This window comes from Rattus norvegicus, chromosome Y (genome assembly GCF_021556685.1).
Source record: "Rattus norvegicus strain SHRSP/BbbUtx chromosome Y, alternate assembly SHRSP_T2T, whole genome shotgun sequence".
NCBI classification, from domain to species: Eukaryota; Metazoa; Chordata; class Mammalia; order Rodentia; family Muridae; genus Rattus; species Rattus norvegicus.
In genome coordinates, this window is record NC_141555.1 from 32074953 (window position 1) to 32099685 (window position 24733).

A 24733-nucleotide genomic window follows, 5' to 3' on the forward strand; every position below is an offset into this window, starting at 1 on the left:
GGATTACTTTCGTGCTTTTTATAGGGTGTAATTTCCCTCCTTATGTTGGAATTTCCCATCTATTATCTTTTGTAGGGCAGGATTTGTAAAAATATACTGTGTAAATTTAGTTTATCATAAAATATCTTGGTTTCTCCAGCTGCGTTGATTGAAAGTTTTTCAGGGTATAGTATCCTGGGCTGTCATTTATTTTCTCTTAGTGTTTTATAATATCCACTCTGGATCTGACTTTCATAGTCTCTCGTGAGAAGTCTGGTGTAATAAATATAGGTATGCCTGTATAAGTTACCTGACTGTTTTGCTTACTGCCTTTAATATTCTTTCTTTGTTTTGTGCATTTGTTGTTTGACTATTATGTGAAGGGAGAAATATCATTTCGGTCCAAGCTTTTTGGAGAAATGTATGATTTTTTTATTATTATAGGCATTTCTCCCCTTAGGTTAGGGAAGTTTTCTCCTATAATTTTTGATGATATTTACTGGACCTTTTATATGGGAATAATTGCTTTCTTTTATAACCATTTTCCTTTGGTTTGATCTTCTCATTGTGTCCTGGATTTCCTGGTTGTTTTCCATTAGGAGCTTTTGGAGATTTACCTTTTCTTTGATGGTTGTGTAAATGTTTTCTACAGTATCTTCTGCCCCTGAGATTTTTATCTTTTATCTCTTGTATTCTCTTTCTGATGCTTCTGTCTATGACTTCTGATTTCTTCCCTAGGTTTTCCACCTCCAGGGTTGTCTCTCTTTGTGCTTTCTTTATTGCTTCTATTCCCACCTTATTGATCCTAGACTTTTCAAATTCTTTCATCTGTTTGAGTGTGTTTTCCTGTAATTCTTGAAGGAATTTATTGTTTCCCCTTTAAGGGCTTCTATTTTTTACCCATGTTGTCCTGTATTTCTTGAAGAGTTTTATTTGACCCTATTCAATGTCCTCAATCATCATCATGAAAAATAATTTTGAATCCACATCTTGCTTTTTCAGTTTGTTGGGATATCCAATATTTGCTTTCTTGGGTTAAGGGAGCTCAGATGATGCCAAGTAGTTTTGGTTTCTGTTGCTTAGGTTCCTGTGCTTGACTCTTGTCATCAGGATTTCTCTGGTGTTTCGTGGTCTTGCTGTCACTGACAGTGGCTTGACCATCCTGTAAAACTCTTTGTCACTGTTCCTATAGACTTCTTTTCACCCACCAAGATGTAGGTACAGAGATATGTAGAACCAGATCAGCAATGGGTGCAGGCAGAAACAGGAAGTGTCCTGTCCCAGACTACTCTTGTTTTCTGTGTCCTGAGGCCTCCAGCCTGAAGGCTTGGAGAAGAAGGGTTGGGAAAACCTGTGTTCTCAGTTGTGTTACTATTTCTGGCCACTGGCTTTCATCTCTGGACACAGGAAGATACTGGAAGGATCGCCTCCCTTACTCTACCTAGGTTCCTCTATCCATAGGGCTCTAAGCAGCTCCCTCTCAGCACAGGAATGTGAGCAGAGGAAATGGTTTCCCCTAAGTTCTCAGAATTGTCCATGATACTGGGAGTCCAGCTTTCTCCCCCACCAAATTTGTGTACAGTCAGCTGTTGTACTATGTCATCTCTGGGTGCAGCCAGAAACAGGGAGCTTGTATCTTTTTAATAGTATCATCCAAATAAATGAAAATATCAGGATAGGCATATCCTGTATATGAAATATATATTGAGGTGGCTGTCATGGGGAGGTGGATACAAATAGATACAAAATACACTTGAATAAGTGTGGTGTATTAAGACACATCCTGACTGGAATCTTTGGAGAAGAATGGCAGAGTCTGTATTATATTAAATTGCTTCTGAAATTGAGTGGAAAATTCTTCTAATAATCATAATATAATTTTAAATTGAATCTTCATCATTTATTTATATAATACATCTTCTCTAAGCATCTAGAATTTCATTGATTATGATACATTAAGGATGCAAATAAGAAAAAAAACCTAATCTTCAATAAACAGGCATTCTAGATTTTTCGTTGCATCTTAACCAGAACCATGGATAAGTATGAGAACTTAGGGGAAACCATTACCTCTGCTCCCTTAATGTAAAGGGAGAGAAAGAACTTAGAGTCTTGTCAAGCATGTGCTCACAGGTACTTACTTATAGAATGGGTCCATGGTCTTTATTTTCAGTGAGCTGGGTGTTTGGTGTGGGTAATCTGAGTTTGAATTTTGTGATTTATTTCTGTGTTTTATAACATTTTACTATATCATTTATGTTTTATAAATATTTATATTTTATTCAGTGAATTTATTTAATTTATATTTCATTTCAGCATTTCTGCTGAGATAAGATCTCTCCAAAGTAAATGAACCAAAGAAACCAATTTTGATAATATACTAATATACCAGAATACCACAGAAGATGTTTCTATTTGATTATAGGAGAGCTTCCTAACTATGCTTCCTTTGGTATAGAATCTGAAGATGAAACCAAAACACATGTTAAATAATTCAAATAAGGTATTAGATATAATAGTGAATTTTGTAATTGGATGGATTCACTATCATTATAATTAGACCTGATATGATGTAGAGAATTACAAAGTGCTAATATCTGACTATTTCAATGCAAACACCTAATATATAGTGACTAATTTCAGTTTCATTGACATTTAGATTGGGTCAAAAGCCTTTAACAGCTGAGGTATATTTGTAGCCTCTTATATGGAGTTCTCAAGCACACTAAATATATTTACTCTATAGTATGCATGAGAGTTAAGAAAGCACATGGCTAAAGTATTATATCTAGGTATTATAAGCTTAGAAAAACTACTGTTCTAAAATAATTTTAATTAATTTGCTAATTATTTTTTTATGTAAGTAAGAGCAAATACTAGGATGAGAGAGGCTTCTTTTTTCTTACTATGAAAATAAGTGATAGATAAAAAGAATAGAGGTAGTCAATTTTTTAAACACTGTTTGACTTTTACTTCACTAGAGATTACTCTCCACTGCACCATAAATAGTATAGTCAAATCACCAGAGAAAAATATACAGTAGAAATATAAATATGTGAATGTTTGGTAAGTGTTTGTGTCCCCAATGAAATAATAACAAGAAAATTACTATCAACCAAACAGCCATAACAAAAGGGTCTCCATGATGTGCATCATAAATATAAATTAAAGAGAAATCAGTATGCAAAAACAGTGAGCATAAAATGATGCAGAGACATAGCCATCAACATAAGGAAGCTATGTAATATTATCAGCAGAGGTTGTGCTTGTTGGCTAAGCAGGTTTTTTAAAACACCTATACAAATGTATTGACTAGTGCATAAAATAGAAGAATGGGTAGCACTATAGCACTGTGGTTATAATGTACAAAATCAATTCCCACATAATCACTTTCCATTAAAATAATGAAGGTACTAATTCTGAAGTCATAGAAATGCTCTCAGATATTATTAGAAAATTAAATTTGGGGATTGCATAAAGGTTCCCTTGCTAAGGGTGGTTGTTTGCCAATCTGAACTTGAACTGCTGAGATCAATCCCCGTGACCCACATGGCAGAAGCTAATAAGTCACTTCTGAAAATTGTCCTCTCAACTAACTAGAATACTGTAGCATTTGAGCACACAACTAATGAATGAACAAATGTAAGGGGAGAAGGAAAATAAATGAGTAAATACTATCACTGTTGGGAAAGGAGAAGGGAGATGTGGGGGCAGTCACAGAGAATGGCATATCTCGTTATTGCAGCTGCATCAATACATGAGACCTCTTGCAGAAATATGTTCACAATATTCATTTTTCTAATGCTTGTTACTCTCTATAAATTGTTTATTTAATCATTCCAGAAAAACTAAAAAAATGAATAGGTAAGGATATCATGTTATTCTAGAACTTATGATCGCTGCAATTTTCATAAATACCAAAAACTAGAATCTATACTCTTAGACATTGAAAACTATTAACTCTATAGAACGGCGCATACACGAGAAACAGTGATGAGCAATACCCAGGCTCCATGCAGGTGGAAGATCCATGGATCTACTGAAGACTAAAAGGAGGAAAAGTCAAAATAGGAAGAGAAAAGTATGCAGTCATAACAATGAAGGAATTGTAAAATGAGAACAATAAAATACTGAACCAAACAAATGTCAGACATGATAAATAAAAAGATATCTGAACCCAGGTGACCAAACTGAACACGGCTCTCAGCAGAAACACAGTTCCTAGAAGTATCCAGAGAAGAAACAGAAATTTCCCATGAGGATAGAAATTGACATAAATGCCAGAATACTCTTAAAAAACATCGTCCAAAAATGAAAGAATGTAGCTATCTAATGAAAATTCCATGAACTAGAAACAATATTTCAAGAATGTGTTTAAGGGACATGTATGGGTTCACATTGGAGAAGGATATCGACACTATTGTAATCCACACCCAGTCTTAGCCACAGATCAGCAACAGGTCCTTATGTCTACTGAAAGAGGAATAGTAAATTGTTTGAAAGAACCAGTAAAGGTCTGACCCAAAGGTTCAAGTCTGTATCCCCTAATATTCCAAGTAGAGAATCTGTAAATCCCAGGAACACTATAATGCTATATAAAAAAAAACATTTAAAAAGAAAATATACAACATATAAGGCCAGATAATTGAATGTTCCTATGCTTTTTCTGATTTAGAAAGTCAGAGATAAAGGATAGAGTTTAAAAGATGTACATTTGAACACAAAACTATTTCAAAAATTAATCACAATTTGGTTATTTGAAAATCATTCAATAGAGAAGTATCTGAAATTTGAATGAAAAAACTCAGTTGTGAAGAGCAAACCCATAACCTACTCTGTGCCAGGGAGGCCTTGATCTATATTTCAAGCTCTTAGGATTTTGAGAAAACTTCTCATGTTTTCCACGTTAGCCTTGTACTAACTGCTCTGAAGCTCTCACATATGAAGCTCTGGCCTCCTACTTGTCAGCCCCTTCTCAGATTTTATGGTATAATTAAAGGCATTAGTCATTACTAGTAAATGAAAGCAAAGCAAAGAAAACAAAACAAAACAAAACCACCTTTGAAAGTATATGTTTTTTTGTAGTGCATGTGCCTTCATGTATGAATTTGTGTGCATCTCTATGTTTATTTGCATATAAGTGTGCACATGTATATGTCACACTTCACAGATGGGTAACTAGAATCCAACTTTCCAGCATCGAGTCATGTACCCAATGATGTCATGAAACTTGCACACCAGTTACTCTTATCTTAAATCCATTTTGAACTCCCTTTCAACTTTTCTTTTAAAAGCAAACTTATTTACCACAACAGGAATGATGTGAAGTTTAAATGTATCAGTATATTTTTCCAGGATGTCTACATAGTTTATATTGAAATAAGATAATAATTTGAGACACTAATTTCACTTTTTTCATGTTCCTACAAGAAAAATTTAGCAATGGTGTCTATAAATCTGACCTACACATGAGAAAGGATGATGATGCATCTTTGTTCAGAGGAGATACTCAAGCTTAGTTCACCTTTCACAGTAAGGTAAGTTCTCGTCTCAACTTTACATTTATAACAGACTTAATTTCTAATCTATATACAGACACAATAATTTTACGTATATGCTATTTTATTCCTCATGAGAATGTAGAATATTCATGGTTATGTATCAGAAGGAAAGTTATTTTATTTCCTTGGAGTTAAAGAATAATACATTCTTTTTCTGATTCCACATAATCAGAAATTAAAACGGCATAAATATTGAGAAATAAATAAAAATTAATATTTGATATAAAAATAGTGGTGATTATTTCAGTATATATCAGTGCTAACTTGCATGGTTAGAAATAGTTTTGTCCCATTTTTCATTATGTATATTTTTAAGTTTGTTGTTTTTTTAGTTACCAAATGTTAACATCCCGTGCCCTTCTGTTTCTTTGCTATAAAGTTTATATTTTAAAATGCTGAAATGTTCAAGATGATTTCAGTAAATATGTGGCCTATAATAAATTTTGATTTGAAGAATAGAACAGAATGTTTGATAGTGAGAAACTCAAGGAGAGGGGATGGGGATTCTTTTGTATTTGGAAATGCAACATTGTGAATTGCTACAGAGCAGGCCTATTGTGAACCCTCTGTCTAGGTGCAATGCAGTAGGGGACACTGTGGCAACACAATAACAGTGCAATTCATGTCTGTATTAGTATGATGGAAGAGAAATTTTTTGTAAGAATGATCAAAATAATAAAAGGTTCATTGGGTTCCTTAACCCAATTCATGTTTTAGGGGTAGATTTGGAAGTTTCTGATGTTATAGTTGACATAAAAAACTTTCTGAGACCTAGACTGAAACATACCTTATAAATTGAAAATCTTGCCCGAGTCTAATGACAGAATAAAGAAAGCACTGAAATGTAGTTACAGTGCTAGCCATTTGTATAAAAACAAATTCCACATTTGGAAGTGCATTGGAAGAGCCGAGGCGACATGCAAGACGAGGAATGGTTTACTGTAGCAGAAGGTGATTGCTTGTCAACCCCATCTCAGTGACATTCTTTGGAAATGGTTCACTTCACATCACACATCAGAGGAGGTGCTATGTCTAAATATCGTAGGGCAACTGACTTCCTGAAATGAAGAAAAATAAGTGAGAGAGATTCCCATGGCACAGGACATACTCTGGCAAGAGTCAGAATTACAATATGTCACAGATCAAAAAAAAAAATCCTCCAATTATCAGTTCCCCTAGTCTATGTCACAGATGAGCAAATGTCTTGGGCTATTAGAAATAGAGTAATCCCCCAAGACTGGAAAGATATGGTAAGAGCAATTCTAGAGCCTGCTGAAAATTTACAATGAATTTCGTGGTGGAGAGAAGTAGTGAGGGAAATAGCACGACAAAATAGCGCTAGGGGCAGAGAGATTTCCACAGATCAACTGCTTGGTGAAGGCCTCTTTGCTGAAGAAGAGGTGCAGGCTGTATATGATGAAGAAACTCTGGCATAGTGTTGATCGTCAGCCTTAAAGGCCTGGGACAAAGTTGCAGAATAAGGGAAAAGACTTTAAACATTTACTCAAGTAATCCAAGGTCCTAAAGAAACCTTCCCTGACGTTTTACAAAGGCTTACCTCAGCTGTGGAAAGGAGTGTATCAGATTCAGCAGCAAAAAGGCGATAATTGAGTCTATAGCCTTTGAAAATGCAAATACCGAATGCAGGTAAGTAATCAGACCACTGAAGGCTAGATCCCCACCAATAGATGAGTGGATTAGATATACAGCTATTGTTGGATCTTGTTCTCCTGATACGACTGTGATAGGACAAGCTGCCACTGGGCAGCTAGAGAAGACCCAAGATTTCAAATGTTTTAATTGTGGTGAGCAGTATCATCTCTGATATTACTGCAAGAAAAAACAAAGTAATACCAAAAGGGGGACTATGCGTCCTGGAATGTGTCAAAAATGTGGCTGAGGTGGACATTCGACTAAGCAATGTAGAGCAAAAACAGACAGATGTTGGCACATCCTGCCAAAAAACTCCCAGGGGGCCTCTTGCAGGCTCCAATGCCAGGCAGGGAGAGTTCTCTTACTCAGAACAGTTAAATGCCATGACTTCAAAAATAGATGTTCTGAGCCAGAGGAGGCTGAGGGAAGTCCTATGGACAGTTCCAAAAGCCTCAAAGGGAGCGAAAAATGAATATTTTGGCCAACGTCTAAGGACGATCATAGGCCAAAACTAAAAATACTGGTAAACAAAATTAAAATTCAAGGAATGGTTGATACTGGAGCAGATGTTACCTTCATCTCTCCAAAATCTTGGCCCACTAGTTGGCCACTTCAAGGAGTGGATATGCAGCTTCAAGGTGTTGGCACTTTATCCCAAATAAAACAAAGCACCAAGTGGCTTAAATGTATAGGACCAGAAGGCCAGGTAGGAAAATTAAGGCCATATGTGGATGATATAGCCTTTAACTTATGGGGAAGAGACCTACTACAGCAGTGGAAAACGCAAATTAATTTCCCGTCAGTTTCAGGGTCTGGACCTGAAATTCATCAGGCTCCTAATAAAAACATTAAATCAATCAGGGAATGTTATCAAATACAGTTAGAGACGGTCCAAGCTTTCCATAAGCAAGATACAGCAGAGGCCGAATATTTAGTGCTACCACAAGGAACCACTGCTGTTAAGACAACAACAGCTTTTCACTAAGTTGGCTGACTGACCAACCCATTTGGATTGATCAGCGGTCTATGACAGAAGAAAAACTACAGACATTAGAAGAGCTAGTCCAAGAGCAGCTGGAGGCTAAACATATAGAGGAGTCCACCAGCCCTTGGAATTCTCCAGTATTTGTCACTAAAAAAAGGTCTGGCAAATGGAGGGTGTTGACAGATCTCAGAGCAATTAATAAGATTATTCAGCTGATGGGTTCCCTGCAGCCTGGGATCCCACTGACTTCTTTGTTGCCTAAGGAATGGCCTATTATACTGATTGACTTAAAAGATTGTTTATTAACTATTCCTCTACATGAAGGCGATAAGGAAAGTTTGCCTTTTCAGTGCCTACCCTCAATAGAGGTCGCCCCATAAAAAGATATCAATGGAAAGTCCTGCCACAAGGAATATTGAATAGCCCTACATTGTGTCAATATTTTGTACAGCCCATTAGAGATGATTCACAAACAATTTCCCCAATCAATTATTTATCATTACATTGATGACATTTTATTGTCTGATTCAGATATAAATATCCTGGAAAGAATGTTTGATGAAGTGAAAAAAACCTTACCTTGCTTGCTAGGGATTACGAATCGCCCCTGAGAAGATAAAAAGGGGGTATTCTATTAATTATTTAGGGTATAAAATAAATCTACAAAGGATTACACCACAAAAGGTGCAAATCAAAAGAAAGCAATTAAGGATACTTAATGATTTTCAGAAACTACTGTGATATACTAACTGGTTGAGGCCTGTGATTGACTTGACCACTCAAGAGTTGAGCAATTTATTTCAAACGTTACAAGGCGATAAAGACTTAAATAGCCCAAGGAAACTATGAGCTGAGGCTGAGAAAGAGCTAGCTTTGGTAGAAAGGAAATTGCAGGACACACATCTAGATTGTATTTACTGAAAGATGGCCTGCATATTAGTCATCTTATCCTCTACTCATTCCCCTACAGGAATTTTCATGCAGAGGGAAGATTATATCTTAAAATGGATATTTTTAGCACATAAACAGAGTAAGAAACTGAAAACCTACATTGAGAAGGTCTCTCAATTGATACTTCAAAAAAAATTGAGACTTCGACAATTAGTTGGAATGGATATGGCTGAAATTGTGGTACCTTTTACTAATGCACAAATTGCCTCTTTGTGGGTACAATATGAACATTGGAAAAGACAATGCAGTAACTACTTGGGAGAGATTAACCACAGATACCTTAAAAGCAAGTGACTTCTGTTCATAAAAGGAACTAAAAGGATCCTCCCTCATATAATAAAGGGAATTCCAATATCTGGAGCCCCTACATTTTACACTGATGCCGGTAAGTCAGGAAATGGAGGATATAAATCAGAAAAGGGGGGATTTAGCTCAGTGGTAGATCGCTTGCCCAGGAAACACAAGGCCCTGGGTTCGATCCCCAGCTCCGAAAAAAAAAATCAGATAAGGTAAGCAAGATGACTGATAGTTCCTATAAGTCTGTTCAAAAATCTGAATTGTGTGCAATACTCATGTTGTTGTCAGATTTTCAAGAGCCTCTTAATATAGTAACTGACTCTCAATATGCAGAAAGGGTTGTTTTACACAAGAGAGTGCTGAAATAATTCAACATTATTCTGAGTTGACATCAGTATTTATTCAGCTACAACAAAAGACCAGAAATAGGAGATACTCACTATATATAACCTACATAAGATCCCATACAGGTCTTCCAGGCCCTCTGGCGCAAGGTAATAATGAAATTAACCAGCTCCTGGTAGGAAGTGTACTAGAGGCTTCCGAGTTCCACAAAAAACACCATGTTAAGAGCAAAGGCTTTAAGAAAGAATTCTCTATCACTTGGCAACAAGCCAAGGATATTGTGCGGCAATATCCTACTTGCTCATTATATAATCAAACTCCATTGCCTACAGGAACTAACCCTAAAGGCACCCAAAGAAATTTAATTTGGCAAAGGGATGTTCTCCATTTTACAGAGTTTGGTAAGCTGAAATACATACACCATACTATAGATTCATATTCAGGATTTCAATGGGCAACTGCCTTAGTGCCAGAAAAGGCCGATTCTGTAATTACACATGTGTTAGAAGTTATGGCTATAATGGGGATACCCATACAAATTAAAACGGACAATGGTCCAGCATATATCTCTAACAAGATTAATCGCTTCTTTGAATATTATAATATAAAACATGTTACAGGTATAGCACACAATCCTACATGACAAGCAATTGTGGAGACATCTAATCGAATTCTAAAGGAGATGCTTAACAGGCAAAAGGGGGCAATAAAAACTCCAAGAGAGGGGTTGGGGATTTAGCTCAGTGGTAGAGCGCTTGTCTAGGAAGCGCAAGGCCCTGGGTTCAGTCCCCAGCTCCAAAAAAAAGAAAAAAAAAAAAACTCCAAGAGATAGGCTACATAGTACTTTATTAACCTTAAATTTTTTAAATGCTGATGAACAAAATAGCACAGGTGCTGAAAGTCATTTTATTGTGGAAAAGACTACTGAACTAAACCAGCCTGCTTATATTAAGGATATTCTGACGTCAGAATGGAAAATGGGAAATGTGCCACTGTGGGGAAAGGGTTATGCCTAGGTTTCTTCACGAGAAAAAAAGCTGTGGGTTCCTTCCAAGCTGATAAAGATCAGACATGACAAGGGGAGACGTCCTGAAGTACTTGGCAACACAGATAAAAGGGAGACTAAGACAATCAACAAATAGGTGATGTATATATGGGGATGTTTAGGTCTCTGTGTATGAACTGGTTGAGACTAAAATGTCTATAAACAACCAGTAACATTTTGAGTACGAATTTCTCATAACTTGTTATTACATGCATCCTGTAAAATGGCATGTATTACAAAATTATGTTATGGTTTGATTATATGACCAAAGTAACCTGAAGAATGGCAGTCACCTTTCTTTGTTTATCTTTATTAACTAAGATGTGCACCCCGCTTACTCCATGTGAATGCGCTTACAGAACTATGTGATGCTTCTAAAGTTTTGTGTGCTGCAGGATGAAAGAAGAGAAAGACAGTCCTGAAATGACCCACATTCTGGGATGCTGAGTTTCCGGGACCTTCCAGCCCAACTTTGTGTTTGATTCTCCCTCAATTACACTGAAGCTGCTTCATTTAAATGCCTGCTTTCAGAACTTTTCCAGAATGGCCAGCTTACTTATCCAGCCCTTCAGAATGTCTTAGTCAAGATGTCAGCTAAGAGATGAACTTTCTCAGCACAGAGTGACTGGCAGGCAAATCCCGGCTAGCTCTACTTCGACTAAGCCAAATTTTCCTAATTCCCCTTGGGCCCCAGAAGGGAATTCTTCACCCCAATTCAGCTGGAAGCAGACAAGGAAGATCATCGTTCCAGTTCCTTATGTTGGGGTGGATGGTTCTGGTTATTCTAAGAACAGTGGATATGTTTTCTTTTAAGGGATACAATACAAATGTAGCTTTGGGCATTGGGAACTAGAGAATTTAAACTCAGGGATTGCTATCTTTCCTTTCCTTTTTTTTATCCTTCTTAGTTTAAAAAAAAGGGTGGTGATATAGTAATGTATAGAAGTTAGAGAAATAGACAAACAGGGATAGATTAGCAAACTTACTCTTAAACAAAATTTTACAGCGATATTTTACATTGATAGAAATGTTTGTAATTGATACAAAGTTGAAGCTGCAATCTTTTCATTGGTATAGAATGCATTTTACACAAATGCGAGATTTTCATTGGTATACTTTCTTATTGATTTATAATTGAGATTAATATTGCTACTTTAAAATAAGCATTTTGCCTCCGCTATGTATCTAAGAATACAAGTCTTAGACTCAGTCCTATAACTGCTATTATACATTATTTTTAGTTGACTAACCAGTACCAGCTAAAGACGAGGTTGCAAAGTCATGGTTCTGAGTCAGTTTAGATGGGTTTTGGAAATACTTCGATTAGAGAGGGCCAACATTAGTCTATGCTTAACAGTTCAGAAACACCCATGTAGATAGGAAATCTTCAAGGGCATCAGAAGTCCACAGAATAACCCATTTATGGACATTTCTTTCCCTAGATCATTTGACTAGAGTCTTGTCTGCCCCTGACAAGACCCCTTAGACTCAAAGAAGAAATTGAGCATCAATGGTATTGCTCAAATCGTGGTGACACAGCCACTGAGCAAATTGCTTCAATTCATCTACAGACAAAACACTGTCCAGAAAAGGACAAATTATGCAGAATATTCGACTGATAATCTCTGCCAAGGCAGAGTATTCAGCCCTTCAAAATCTGCATTACAAAGGTCTGTCAGATGATCCTGGGCCAGAAGGCTGAAGACTGTTTCTCCGACATATTAAGGAATAGGGGGACTGTCCAGGTGATCAGCAGTCTCTATAAATTGGCTAAGCTTGGAAGTCATGTTTTGTGCCTCCAATATTTTCAGGTAATATTAATCATTCTTGGATTTCTGATGTGGTTGGAGACTGGTAGTCTCATAGACAACCCAAGTGGTTTAGTATTGAGAAAGATGATAAATCTGTTAGGGTAGTTTTCAGTTGGCATAGAATCTAGAACCAGGATATAGTCAAGTTTAGTTTTTAGTATAGATGACAAGGTTAATGAACAAAATTGACGGACTGGGTGATGAGCGTATTGTTGTTTTTTTAAATTGCAGAATGGTAATAATATTTAGTTCACATATGAATAGGGAAAAGGTTTTTTAACTGGACAAAAAGGGAGAAATGTTCTGATTTGCCTTGGAGTTCTCTCTGAATTAGTAAAATAAAGGCAATAGCTCAAGATTTGGGCAGAGGGAGGAGTCGGGAGAGAGAGGGGGTTAATCTGTAGTGGGGAGGAGACAGGACGGGGGAGTCAGGAGAGGGGAGGAGTCAGGAGGGGGGAGTCAGGAGGTGGAGGAGTCAGGGAAAATATAGGAAAGAAGCCAGGAGAGAGTTGTCATGGAAGAAGGAGAAGATGGAGACGAGGCAAATGAAAGGTGCAAGGGAAGAGGGATTTGGGAGCTAGGAATATGACAGTGTAGGCTGGATTTGCCCAATCTAGAATCTAGATCGTTTTCATACTAATTGAGTTGCGTTTTCTTTGTACTGGCTGATTCTGGTTGGAGAGGAAACTGCAATAAACTGCAACAGTTACATTAAGAAGGTTGAGAACCACTCATCCTGACCCCTCTAAGATATGCCTGTAGGTATGGACTGGAGGTATAATCCCTTTTATTCAATCAGGCAAATCCAGAAAAACCAAAACACCACCAAAAGGTTATGACGGATAAACAGCCACTGCACCCACAGAGTCAGGACTGCTGACTTCTTAGACAAATGATGTCAAAATGGAAATCATGTCACAACATGACCATTCCCCTAAATGAAAAGTAGATGAAAAAAACTAGTTCCCTGGTGGTGGCACCAAGAGAAAACCATTGTCAGAATTGTCAGCAAGGATTTTAAGGCCAGGATTCAAGCATTGTCAATGAGAAACTTCCAAAACAAAAGGATAACCATAATTTTGATGAGGTAATAGAAGTAACAAGATAAAATCGAATAGGAACCCACTGAATTAAAACAAATACTAAGAGTAGGAATTAAAGACATGTCTGGGCAAGATGAACAATGAAGTGGTGTTTAGAGCAGGCAGAAGGGCATGGGGAGATGGCTCACTGCTTAGGAACACTGATTGCTTTTGCAAAGGACCAGGGTTCAGATGATCTGATGGACTCTTTGGTCAAAACGAGCACACACACACACACACACACACACACACACACACACACACACACACGCACGCGCACGCACCATAGAGATAAACTTAAAAATAAAATTAAAAAAAGAAGGAGCCAGGCATGGCCCTTTAATCCCAGCACTCAGAAACAGGCGGATCTCTCTTAGTTCAATGCCTACCTGGTTTATACAGTGAGTTTCAGGCCAGCCCTACCTACATAATAAAACCCAGTGTCAAAATAAAACAGAAAGGAGTGTTATATTTATTTCTTATAATGTAGACAACAGAGAAACTATTTCTACAGAGAAAGAACTTATTGTTGAGCGAATCAGTGGGCTGAAAGGAGACCCCAATTCTTTCTGTCACTACACCATTACAGCCTGAGCTTGAACAAGAATGGGTACAGCTAAAAGGAAGCAGGGCGATTATGAGTAAAGCTGTAGACCCGGATCAGCCCATCAGTAACAGAAGCAGGCAGAAAACCAGCTAGTATGAGATGCCTTCACCAGCTAATATCACTGACTGACAGTCCCTAGAAGCACCAGGATGTTCTTTTCCTTCAAGTACCCCTGGAATTTTCAGACACTCAGAAATCACAGAACAAAGTTTGGCAAATGCCTAAGAAAAGATGTCTTGTGGGACATATTTGTTTATATAGGTTTCCTGTAGCCCAGGCTGGCTCAAACACACTATGCACCCAAGGATGATTTTGAACTCCTGGTTGTCCTCCTGGTAATGGGACTATGGGCATGTACCACCACACCAGGCTTATGAGGTACTGTAGGTGGAGCCCAGAGCTGTGTGAGAGCCAAGTGAGCACTCTGTCCACTGAGCTGCATCTCCAGCCCCTCGTGATGTGTCCTTCTAATACAAAAAAACTAAAATAGAAGTCTTCAATGAGAGACAACAGGAGTATCCCAGTCCAGAAACATTAAATTACACATTCACAAGTAATACATATATCAAGATATAAGGAAACTCTTTAACAGTTAGAAAAAAAGAAGATAGGAAACATACTATGAAAATGTGAGAGACATAACTGTGAAGGTGCTAAGAGGAAACTTTCTTTTCAACACTAATTCTTAGATTAGAAACAAAAACCAGCAACCTAAATTTTTTCTACACCAGAAAATAAGAAAATAATTAATTCAATGAAAAAATAATTGTTAAAATGAACCCCAAAACAATAGAAATAAGGAATTAACAAAAAAAAGCCAATGAAACACAGTTTTCTTTTTTAAAGCAAAGAATGGTATTTTTTCGTCTCGATAGAAAAATATAAGGTCCATTCTGTTTGGCGATGGAAAAAAAAAAGAAATTGTCGCGTTATAGAGTTTATGCAGAACACTGAACCTGTTACCACAAACAAAAAAAATTAAAAAAAATTATTCATCGTTTATACTCTTTTAAAGACAGTGTATATACTCAATTTGTCTCTCCTATTTTCTGTTTAATATCAGACAAGTTTTCCAGGGTTGCCATATGGAGATTGTGCAGTGTTGAAATGGAAGCACAGCATTGTATTCCCAACACAGACTCTGGTTGAGAACATCATTGTTTTATCACGATGAAACAAGCACAAGATCCAAGTCCAGTCTCCCGAGGAATTGTCTCATCTTAGAGCCATTTCTTCAGACACCACTGTAGCTGTGTCATATTTTTCTGCAAAAATCGAAACAGACTTCTTTTTCTGCACTGTTGGTTTGCCATGCTGCTTGGGAAATCCTGGACCATCAGACATGACGAAAGTTCTCCCCCAGACACCCCAAACTACAGCACTGGTATCAGTGTAGAGGAAATAGGAGAGACAGAAATGAAAAAGGAAAAAAAAATACAATCTGTTGTTGTTTGGAGGTGAGTCATGTAAGTAGGCCAAGCTGACCTTGGACTTTCTATGTAGCCCGGGTTGGCCTTAGACTTACTATGTACCCCAAGCTGGCCATGAACTTACTCTGTAGCCCAGGCTGTTTTTGGATTTCCGATGTACCCCAGGCTGTCTTTGGACTTACTATGTAGCCCAGCCTGGATTTGAACTTGTGATCTTCGTGAGTATTGATAATATAGGTATGCACTACCACACTCAGCTTTGTCTCTGTTATTATAAGTGAATCAGCTGTGGCCCCTCACTTGCCAGACTCCCTCAACATAAACAACAGCATCCACAATCACCTACTAAGATAATCCCATCCTTTAACTCATCTGTTAAGGTGAGACTTTACAGGACAGAGAGTCAGCAGGGTCTTTCTCCTTATTAGAACACATTTGTGTGGAGGGATTTGAGTGATTGTTTGAGTGAGCCAGCCATACCTTTACCTGGTTCTGATATTATGACCAAGAGGGAAAAAATTAATAAAAAAAAGAATAAGAAAACAAAAGTAAAGGAGATGGGTCCAACACCGGGACTTGAACCTTAGCAGTTGAGGAGATGGCTCACAGGACTCATGTAAATGAAGGGTAGGATTTGTGGCCCACACAGAATCCCAGTCCAGGGAGGTAGAGATAGGGCAGATCACCAGAGTGAGATAGCTGTCAAGACTAGTCATATTGGTGAACTCTGGGTTTGACTGAGAAATGCTGCTTCAATGAATAAGGTAGAATAGAAAATGGATTACTCCCTACATTATACACAGCACGTACATGTATGTACACACATACACAAACACATACACACACACACATACACACATACACACACAAACACACACACACACACACACACACACACACACAAGAAGGCAAAAAACAAAAAACCTTGGACTTAAGGCATTGCCTCCACGGTAGTAGCACATAGTAGGAGGTGGGGATCTAAATAAGTGTTCCTTTCCACCCCCACAAAGACCAATATACTTATGAACACTCAGCCCTGGATCTGTACAATCTGCTGAGGACTCCCAGATGTTTAGTTTAGTCTCCTCGCTCTCTAACATATTCTGGTGTTCTGTTTCAGGAATCCTGAGCAGTGGATCGGCTGACTTGTGTCTTACTCCCAGTCTTGCATCCAAGACAACATTCAGCTCCCATATACTGATTCTTGGATTTCCCTGACAAGGTACCCTGACTTGCATATCTCATGAGGCCATGCCATGAAGCCAGAGAAAGTGTGGATGTCTTACTCTGCCATTTATTAGCTTAGAGTATTGGGAAATTGGCTCAACGTTTAAACCTCACTTCCCTCGTGTATAAATGAGCAGACGAACAATTCCAGTTCATCAGTTCTACACTAGGAGTGAGTTAGAAAAACACATCAAAACATTAGTGCCAATGTGTTTTATGAATGATAAGCAGTATTATTTATATGATTTGTAACATTGGAAATTATTGTACCTGGAACATAACGGTTTTCATTATCTTTTCACAGATGATGCGAGGAAAGCATCTAGGAAGCAGAAATTCTTCCTTTTTTGGCTTTATTTCCATGAAGCATTTCTTTCTGCTCTAATTATTTTTTTAAAACTTACTTTCCACTCCATCTCCCCTTAGGTGATTAGGTTAGAACAGGGTTTGTGAGAGGAGTTATAAAACGTTGGGTTACAGAATATATCTACAAGACCAACTGTTGAGATCACAAGGAGGAACCCTCCATGGATAAGCCATGATCCCCCTGAAGTTATTGATTTCTTTTCATTTTTTTATTTTCATTGATTTCTTGTGATGACTACTCTTGGAAGAAAGAAACTCTGTTGAGGAGCTTCCTTCATCAGATTGGCCTTGACTCTGTCTAAGTGGCCTTTCCTTGACTGTTAACTGATGTTGGAAAGCCTGCTCTACTGTGGGCAGCACCGCCCTATGCGGGTGGGTCTGGAATCTGTAAACGTATTTGAATGTGAGCTTAGAAGCAAGCAATTGAGCAGTCTTTGTAGTTTCTGTTTCTCAATCCTGTCTTGGTTTTCCTTGATGATGGGCTGGAACAGAAAAGATGTAATAAAATTTGACCTTCCCAAGCTGGCTTTGGTGAGTGTATTTAACAGAGTAACAAAAAACCAAAATTAAACAAAAATCACAGTGCCAGACGTGGGATGTTTTCCTGAAAGTTGCTGACCAGCGATATTACAAAAGCCCTCACAACTTTACAGGTTGTTTGCCATTGTTCTTCGTAGCCCTCCAGAACTTGATGGTAAGACCCTATTTCTGAGGATACTGATTCCTTTTGGTAACAGGTCACAGAAGGGTCAATCTGAAGTTGAGGTGAAAGCCTCGTCTATAATGGCTAGCCTTCCTGGTTCAAGAAAGTGCTATGTAGGCTTCCAGGGGAGAAAATCAACTACAACCTTACTCGGGGGTGAACCATTCAATCTAAAATATCAGGCAAAATGTGCCCTTAATGTGTGGGTGGCATCGCAGTCATGGGAGAAACCAGTGGCTTTCCAATTGGATACAAGGCATATTCCACATGAAGGAATACCCACCAGGTTCTGTAACCTTGTCAAGAACCTATGGTTAGGGTGATATAGGCCCTATGAAAGAACCTAATTCTAAATACATTGTCAAACTTCCTTCCAAACGTCCATAATTGTATCTATAGATCAGCATTGCTCTCAGCTCTCATCAGAGAAGCCCCTGACTACCATGAACAGAGACTCACAGCTGGACAAAGTGCTGGGAATCAGTGGTGTTGAACTGTTCAGGTGGAAATAGGACAGCTAAGTCTTCTCCTCCACAGCTCAGAGAACATCATGAAAGAGTGGGTAGAAGGAATATAAGAACCAGAAGATGGGGAAGTGGACAACAAAAGGATATCTTTTAGATTGGATCTAGTCATTGAACTCTTAAATTGATGGCGGCTATGGTCATGGGCACAAGACTGGGCCCCTTGACACTTCATTACAGAAGGGAGAGGCCATAAAGACCCTCCTCTCCCTTAGCAATCAACATTTATTGGAGGAGGGGTTCTCTCCTGCAGGCTTAGATCTTTCAAGACCTACTTTAGGAAGAGTTCTGAAACCCTTTACCCTTCCTCCAGTCCACCACCCACCAGAGGTAGTGGAAAGGAAAGGATACTATGTTCAATTTCTGAGGAACCTCAGCCTGGTTTCCAGAGTGGTTTTAAGAGCTTGCAATTTCAACAGTGACAGAGTGTTCCTTTCTCTCCACGCCTTTGCCAGAGTCTTTTGTCACCTGACTTTTTTATCTTAGCCATTCTGACTGGTTTGAGGTAGAATCTCAGCAATGTTTTGATTTGCTTTTCCCCAACGAGTGAGGATGTTGAATATTTCTTTAGATGCTTCTAAGCCATTCAAAATTCATCAGTTGAGAATTTTTGTTTAGAACTGTAGCCAACTATTAAATAGTGTTATTTGATTCTCTGGAGGATAGATTGTTGAGTATTTTGTATATATTGGATATTAGCGCTCCATTGGATATAGGATTGGTAAAGGTCTTTTCCCAATCTCTTAGTTGCTGTATGGAGGTAATGACAGTGTCCTTTGCCTTACAGAAACTTTGAAATTTTATGAAGTTCTGTTTTTCAATTTTTGATCTTAGAACAAAAGCCTTTGGTGTTCTATTCAGGAAATTTTCCCCAGTCCCAATGTGTTTAAGGCTTTTCCCTGCTTTTACATCAGTTAGTTTCAGTTTATCTGGTTTTATGTGTCAGTCTTTAATCCACTTTTACTTGAGCTTTGTATAAGGAGATAAGAATGGATTGATTGGCATTCTTCTACATTCGGCCCTTCAGTTGAAACAGCACATTTTTTAAAAAAATGCTATCTTTTTTTCCACTGGATGGTTTAAGATCCTTTGTCAATTTTCTAGTGGCCATAGCTGTGTGGGTTCATTTCTGCGTCTTCAATTCTATTCCATTGTTCTACCTGCTTGTCGCAATACCAATACAATACAATTTTTCATCACCACTGCTCTGTAATATAACTTGAGCTCAGGGATGGTGATAACCCCAGAATGCTATTATTTTTCAGAATATTTTTCTCTATCCTGGGATTTCTTGTATTCCATATAAATTTGCAAACTGCCATTTCTATGTCTTTGAAGAATGGAGTTGGAATTTTGATGGGGATTGCATTGAATCTGTAAGTTGCTTTTGCAAAATGGCCATTTATACAATATTAATCCTTCCAATACACGAACATGGGAGATCTTTCTAATTTCTGAGATCTTCAATTTATTTCTTCAGAGACATGTGTTCTTGTCATGGGTATGTTCACTTGCTTGGTTAGTGTCACACTGAGGTATTTTATATGCATTTCGACTATTGTCAAGGTTGTCACTTCTGTAATTTCTTTCTCATCCTATTTCTGTTTTGTGTAGAGGAAGGCTACCGATTTGGTTGAATCAATTTGATACTCTGCCAATCTGCTAAAGTTGTTTATCAGGCTTAGAAGGTCACTTTTGGAATTTGTGGGGTCACTTAAATATAAGACCACATCATCTGCATATAGTGACATTTTGAATACTTCATTTGCAATATGTATGCCTTTATCTACATTTGTTTTCTAATTACTCTGTCTAGGATTTTGAATACTATATTGAAAAGGTATGGAGGGGGGTATCTTTGACTAGTTCCCGATTTTAGTAGGATTGCACTAAGTTTCTCTCCATTTAGCTTGAGGTTAGCTAAATGATTTTCTGTATATTGCTTTTACTGTGCTTCAGTATGGTCCTTGTATTTCTTCTATTTCCAAGACTTTTAACATGAAGGGGTAAGATAAGAAAAATTCTTTCTGGGCATTTAATGATATGATTGCTTGGTTTTTTTTTTCTTTGAATTTGTTTTTATAGTGGGATTAGGCTGATTAGTGACCAGTGGAATGGGATGAGGAACTGTGGGAGGGGACCTGGAGAGGGAATACTGGCAGGAATGTAAATAAATAAAATAATTTTTATATTACTTTTAGTCATAAATTCAAATGCTCGTTTCTTTTTAACATCTACATTGCAATTCAATTGTGAAGTTTTGCAGTTTATGCTTACTGAACTGTGTAAGCATTAATTCTTAATTTACTCTTTAGGCTATTTGCAAATTTTCTCCATTTTTATTACTTGCATCAATTGTGTTTGTATATGTAGAATGCTTAGTATTCATAATATGTGCAGAAAATACATTTATGAATCTTTTTATTTTAATGATCTGTTATGTGTGAATGTCTAAGTATAGATTTGTGCACATGGACACAGGCACCTGGGGAGACCAGAAAATGTCAGATCCCCTGAAGCTGCTTTTACAGCTGGTAGCAAGTGGCTTCATAGTTGTTGGAAACTGAACGTGGTTGCTCTAAAGAGAAGTAGGTGCTCTTAACCACTAAGCTAATACTACAATACTAATTCCATAATAAAATCAACCTATTTATAATTTTCTCATGTATTTCAGGGTATCTTTGAATTGAGACATCTTGCCACATTCTACGTTCTGAGACTACATTCAGGCATTAATTTTTCCAGCTTTCTTTCCTTTATCATAGTAAGATGTGTTGGATTAAATATGTTAATATTAAGCAATAAATCCTCCAAATGTTTACTTATAGAAACTTGGGTTAGTGTCTGTTTCTTTAATCTCCAGTGACTATATTAATTTTTTTTAGTTTGCAGTTCTCTCTTTTTTTACACAATCCATCTCATGTGTTTTTGCTTTCATATAGAATGAAGTAAAAGCATTTTATTTTCCTTTGAATAGTTAATCTACTAAGAAAATGTTTTGAATTTCCCATTTTTAGGCCAATACAATTATTTCTTTAAAATGTTCCTAAAGTTTTGCGTTTTTCTTTTTCTTCTTATTATTGTTCTCATTAGTCTCATTATTAATAGTCTGTGTAAGCTTTCATGGGTTCGTGTCATATAGTGCATAAGGAAGTCTTCCAAACCTATATGTGTAGTTATCAAATTTAGGTTCTTGGTTTTTCATAGCATAAAATTGTATCTGCTCAGCCACCTTACTGGAACTCAATATAAAACATTAAGGTGACATATAGCTCCAGCCTGCTTTTATATATACAATGTTTTCATCATTTTGCTTTTAAGAAATATTTTTGATTATTCTAGTATATTTTATTTTCCATGTCCAGTTGTTAAACCTGGTATGCTTATTTTAATATTTAATTAATAATTTAATCATAATTATCATGAACTTGACACCTAGCTAATATGAAATTATCTTATATACAATTGAATATATGTAATTAGTTACCTACAGCATGAAGCTTAGTACATAATTTTGTTCATTATTACTATTCATTTGCATAAAATAGAGAATATTTCATTGTCCCAATCCTGACGACAATTTTATACTGTGTGACAGCTACCAACTACATGTGACTTTTAATCATTTAAGAAGAGTTAGGATTACATTGTTAAATGATATTTCCCCAAAATCCAGTTTATAGATTTTATTTTGCTTCAATTAATTTAACGTACTACAGTAGGAAAAAAATTAATTTCATTTTGATATGTTAAAGCGAAATTTAATTTACCATTCTCCTGCCTATCAGAAAATCAATATTCTTATATAGGAAGATGTGCCAGGCACAGGTCATATTTCTGGTATAAAATGTAATTACAATCATCAGTCTTGTCAGTTTCAAGTGATTGTTCACATCATGCCTGTAAAACACAATGATCAACATGGCAGGATAACCATGAGGACAGTGCAGTGGCATATAGCTTGGTGATAGCCAACAGCTCTCTAATATTGCTTAAGTCCTGTTCAATGAACATGGATGGTACTGGTAATTTAGCCACATATATAAGGCTATTGAAGCATGGTTATGAGGGAGAATGTACAGCCCCTTACTTACTTAAGCCAGTATCTTATCTAACAATAATAAAAGCCTGGGTCCTTATATACAGAATTAATTACAGTCTCTGGAGAAAAGATCACAGAAAAATTCCCAGTTATTCAAAATTCAGGATAGAAATTTCAAGTCCAGCCTCAATGGTTCTATCTACAAAATGTCACTTGATTCAAGGCTGAGGAACATTACAGAAGAGGGTGTGAGAAGATTGTAAAAGACTAAAGTTTACTATGAGATGGTTTCTCAAAGTATTACAAGAAATTACACTTATAACCTCTCACTAACACGACTGCCTAAACAACAGCTGAGGAAGAGAGGGAATTGGGAAGAATGGAAGTTTAGTTTTCTTTTTGTTTCAAATCCTCCTCCTCCTCCTCCTCCTCCTCCTCCTCCTCCTCCTCCTCCTCCTCCTCCTCCTCCTCCTCCTTCTTCTCCTCCTCCTCCTCCTCCTCCTCCTCCTTCTTCTTCTTCTTCTTCTTCTTCTTCTTCTCCTCCTCCTTCTCCTCCTCCTCCTCCTCCTTCTTCTTCCTCTCTCTCTCTCTCTCTCTCTCTCTCTCTCTCTCTCTCTCTATCTATCTATCTATCTCTATCTCTTTCTCTGCTTGTTGGATATTTCCTGTTTACATTTCCAGTTCCAGGTTTCCAGTCCATAAGCCCCTTAACCCTTCCCCCTAACCTTCTATAAGGGAGTTCACATCTCCACTCACGTCCTCCCCTCACCTCCCCACATTCCCTTACACAGGGGGTCCTACCTTGGCAGAAACAAGATTTTCTCATTCTATTGTTTCTCAGCAAGGCCATCTTTTGCTACATGCAGTTGGAACTATGGGTCAGTCCATGTATAGTCTTTCTGTTGTGGTTTCATCCCTAGAAGCTCTGGTTGGTTGCCATTGTTATTATTATGGGGTTGAAAATCCCTTCAGCTCTTTCATTCCTTTCTCTAATTCCTCCAACAGAGGTCTGATTCTTGATTCAATGCTTTCCTGATGGCCTTTGCCTCTCTATTTGACATATTCTGTCTATGCCTCTCAGGACGGATCAATATCCAGTTATTGTCAGCCTGCACTTCTTAGCTTCATCCATCTTATCTAGTTTTGGTGTCTGTATATGTATGGACTACATGTGATCCAGGCTCTGAACAGCAGTTCCTTCAGTCTCTGTTATAAACTTTGCCTCCTTATACCCTCCCATGGGTATTTTGTTTCCCCTTTTAAAGAAAGAGTGAAACATCTGCATTTTGGTAATCCTTCTTGAGTTTAATGTGATCTGTGTAATGCATGATGGGTAATTCAAGCTTTTTGGATAATATCTACTTTCCAATGAATGTATACCAAGTGTGTTTTTCTGCGATTGAGTAACCTCACTCAGGATGATATTTTCTTTTTTTTTTTTTTTTTTTTTTTTTTTTTTTCTTGTTCTTTTTTTTCAGAGCTGGGGACCGAACCCAGGGCCTTGCGCTTCCTAGGCAAGCGCTCTACCACTGAGCTAAATCTCCAACCCCAGGATGATATTTTCTAGTTCATTCCATTTGCCTTTGAATTTCATGAAGTCATTGTTTTTGATAGCTGAGTAATATTCTATAGTTTAGATGTACCACATTTCTGTATTCATTCCTCTGCTGAAGGGCATCTGTGTTCTTCCAGCTTCTGGCTAATATAAATAAGGCTGCTATGAACATAGTTGAATATATTTAGCTGTTGTATGTTGGACCATCTTTTGGGTATACGCCCAAGAGAGGTATAGCTGGGTCCTCAGGTCATGGAATGTCCAATTTTCTGAGGGACCTTCAGATTGATTTTCAGAAGGGATGTTCAAGTCTGCAATCCCACCAACAATGGAGGGGTGTTCCTCTTTCTCCACATCCTCGCCAGCATTTGCTGTCACCTGAGATTTATATCTTAGCTTTTCTGACTGATGTGAGGTGGAATCTCAGATTTGTTTTGATTTGAATTTCGTTGATGACTAAGGATGTTGAACATTTATTTTCTTGTTTTTTGCACATTTGATAACCTTCAGCTGAGAATGTTTGTAATTTAGTGTACCCCATATTTAATAGGGTATTTTTGCTTTCTAGAG